Source organism: Siphateles boraxobius, unplaced genomic scaffold, assembly GCF_051911475.1.
Source record: "Siphateles boraxobius isolate OS27281-9 unplaced genomic scaffold, OSU_SipBor_1 30, whole genome shotgun sequence".
Classification (NCBI taxonomy): domain Eukaryota; kingdom Metazoa; phylum Chordata; class Actinopteri; order Cypriniformes; family Leuciscidae; genus Siphateles; species Siphateles boraxobius.
The window spans coordinates 16512539-16516667 of record NW_027508920.1 but is presented as its reverse complement, the minus strand read 5'-3'; positions in this window follow the sequence as shown (position 1 = coordinate 16516667).

The following is a 4129-nucleotide window of genomic DNA, read 5'->3' as shown; positions in this document are numbered from 1 at the left end:
ACATATAAGGAATTACAGTAATCAAGGAGAGAAGTTATAAGAGCATTTATCACCCTCTCTAAGTCCTTCGGAGGGAGATAAGCCTTTACCTTGGCTATAGTTCTCAACTGAAAGAAGCACGATCTAACAGTGGCAGATATATGTTTGTCAAGTTTGAATGCGCCATCTAACATAACGCCAAGACTCCTCACAGTTGAGCGACTGTTTGCAGCTAGAGGGCCGAGGGAATCTATATCCAGCAAATCATGGTGTCCAAACACTATGATCTCTGTTTTATCGGCATTTAGGTTGAGGAAATTTAAATTCATCCACGTTTTAATGTCTTTCATACAATCAAACAGGGGCTGCATTGGGCTTTTGTTTTTAACATTCAGGGGCAAATAGAGTTGAATGTCGTCTGCAAATTAGTGAAAAGAGACATCATATTTCGTGAAGATAGAGGCCAGGGGTAGCATATACAAGGAAAACAGGATGGGGCCCAATACAGAACCCTGAGGGACACCGCAGGTAAGTGGAGCCGTTTTAGAGAAATAATCACCAAGGTGGACCGAAAAGCTCCTATCGGTTAAATAGGATTGAAACCACCTTAGTGCCGTAGTTAAACAATAACACTAACATATGAATAGCAAAAACTACTGTGAAAGCCAAAGTTTTCCATTTAAATCAACCTTTGAGGCAAAGACATGAATGTGGGACGATTTCAGTTCGTATATAATATAACATTGCAGTTAGATTTCAAGACATGTAGTTTTTTGCATCTGTGTCTTTGGGCAGCCTGCCATCAGAGTGCAAGAGAGCTTCAACAAACTCCCAGAGCTGAAGCATGGATCACTAAAGAGATTAGCAGTACTGTGGGCTCTGTTCCAAAACATAACTGTCTGTGAAGGCAGCATTTTAAAGCGTCAAATGCACTCAAGACTCTACGGCTGGTCCAAACAACAGGCAGTGAAGTGATGCTGCCTACAGATATAATTTGACCCATGATTTAGGCATCATTGCATGTATGCATATTGGAGAAAGCAGTCCCAGATTGCATTGTAACTACCGTGATAGACGTTGAATGAGACACTTTGATTCTAAATATACTTTAAATTACATTTATGCTTGTTACATTTTATCCAAAGTGACTTGCACTTCATTCAAATAATACATTTCATAACTTTCTTTTATTTCTTGGGAATCAAACCAATGGCATTTGTGATGCTAGCACCACACTCTACTGTTTGAGGAATGCACATTTAATTTAATGTAAAAAATTAGAAATAAAAATACTAATCTGATTAAAAAGTAATCAAATTCAAAATCCATAATTGAATTTTTAACTTTTAAAATGTAAAAAAAAAGCATTACTGTAAAACCTGACTTTAATTTTTTATAGTCATATAATTTTATATAAATATTGTGAATTTATAATGGTAATATACAAAACTATTGAAACAAATCCACTTGTTCCTTTTTTAATTATCATTTTAACAATTCTTCACTGGAAAAGTACATGTATTTGGTGAGTAAAATGATAACTTAAAAAGCCATTCATGTATTTCTAAAAAAACTTATTTTTGTTTCACAATAAGATCAAATGCATTGTCTGTCGAAATATTGTTGTTGTTTTTTCACAAACTTAATTGAATAATTAGCAGGTTTGGTCACAGTTTACTTTAAGATGTTCTTGTAATTCATTTAAATACTGAGTAATATTAATGAACTTGTTTACTTTTGAAATAAATTCAGTGTGTCGAGTTGTTACCAATGTACAATGTTATAAATCACATTTATGGTTAGGATACTGCCTACACAGACAGCAAGGCAGCTTAAGTTTTGGAACAGAGCCAAAATGTGAAACGCTTAGCTGATATCATTTTCAATAAAATACAAGGAAAGTTTGCCAGGGAATTTATTTCCAGCGATAATGGGAGAGAGGTTTTCTTTCTGTTGCAATTCAAGCCATTTTATGACAATTTTCTATAAGGCATTGTGAGAGGACATTCTGACGGGAAATTCAGACAGCCACTCTGAAAGTGGACAGAGGTTTCTTTATATCGAAATGGCTGCCAACAGGGCAGCAGGGTAGCTAATATGCCTCACTTAAATTCATTAGCCATAGTCTCATAAAGAGAGTAATTATTAGAAGTCCTGCTCCTCCGTCCTGTTAGCATATGAAGCAATTATAACGAACAACTGAATGTTAACAGCCTCATTAGATAGTGGAAGACCATACAAATGCCTCATTTCCATACGGGGCCTGACAACAGACAAGGCCAGAAGAGAGACACAGCCAACTGGAAGTGGTACTTTAGCCTTGTGACATGCCCCCTCAAAAATAAAGCTGTTCAATTAAAACGTCTTGCCTTAATCCAAATGACTTCATTCCTGAGGGAAACACACAGGTCTCATTCCCGGCAGTCCATTAATGTTGAAATGCTGCGGGTCACCATGTATATAAACTTGCCATTAAGCACCTGCAACATCTTTGCCATATGCCAGTGTGCAACGCTCATGCGGTTTGTTATTGGTAATTAGTTCAAGCAGTGCATCATCAAGATGAGGGATCTATCTTTCTTTGTAAATCAACATTACCACATTGAAGCTTTGCAGAGATAACGGTTTAGTTGATTTGTAAATCAAATTTGCTATGCAGTGACATGTTATCCTTTCTTTTCCTGGTTTTAGACACTTGTTTTTAAGGGAATCCAATAGAATTTGTCTGAATCCCTTTGGTGTAAGAATATACTTCAAATGGTCGATACAAATTTTGTGGAAAGCATCTTGATTTTTAATATGACCTTGTGGTATGGTAACCTGAGTATTGTAAATAGAGCCAAAGCTGTCCAAAATTGTGAATGAGGCAAGTAAGATAATTGTTAAGATGCAGAGACATTTGAACAATCTCTATAGACGTAAAGTCAAGCAAAAGGATTTAAAGATAGTTGAGGATGGGTCTCACCCTCTTCATGGCGAGTTTCAATTGTTGCCATCAGGGAGACGCCATAGGCAACCACGAGGGACAAGGAAAGTTTACAAATTATCCTTTGTGCCCAGTGCTGTAAACATTTTAAATGTTAGTGACTGTTTGTTATTTTTTTTTTTTTTAAATTGTGTATTGCAGGTTTTCCTTATGTGTATTTACAAAGCTATCTCACTACCAATTTGTACGAATTGTACGAGTAAAGGTGGCTAATTCGTACAAAGATTTGTCTAAACGCCAGTGATGGGTTTAGACAATGCATCAAATTATGTATTGTTATGCATCAAATTATGACAACCCATACAAATGTGTATTGCATTTTTTTTTTGGATGTGTATTTAGAACGCTATCTCACGACACATTCGTATAAAGTCATGAGAGTGAACAAAAGGTGGCTAATTCGTACAAATTCTTACGACCTCACTCGTACGATTTAGCAAAAATCTTACGAGTGAGGTCGTAAAATTCGTACGAATTGCCGTAAGATCGTGTTGGTATTTATATGGTTATGTATATGTAATGTGAAGCCAGAGACAATTTTCCACAATGTGGATAATAATAAATCAAAGTAGAAGTAAAGTAAATATTTCTTTTTCTTTTCTAATGTCAAAGAAGTGCAGAATTGACAGAGGTTTAAATAAATACAGCAAAATAAATAAATAAATAATTCAGCTTGTGGTTTGACTTTTCATCTCCTTGATTACTTCATTACATTTGCAAATTAGAGAGTTCTTGATGCTGATTTGTCAAAACAACACCTACCTTTATGAAAACTATGCAATTTGATAACTAAAGAAATGTTTTTTTTTTAATGTCTGCATCAGCAGGAGCACATTTGAAAAGGTCAAAGGATACGAAAATTAAAACATGATTATTATAGCCTGTAATTTGTCTGTACTTTTCAGAATATAAGATGACATATGGTTAATACAGGTAAAATGTACCAACAATCACATTTAAAAATAAACACTTTATGGCAGACCATAAAACTAACCTGTAGTTCACATTTGATGACTGATTCCTCACCTTTTTTATGTAATGACAGATGTTGCCATGTCAAAAAACACATCTGATCCAGGGGATATGAATGTTTTTCCTTAGGCCGATCACATAGCGCTGAAAAGACTGTTTCTCCCTAAAGTCAGTGTGCAAGTGCTTGGCAAG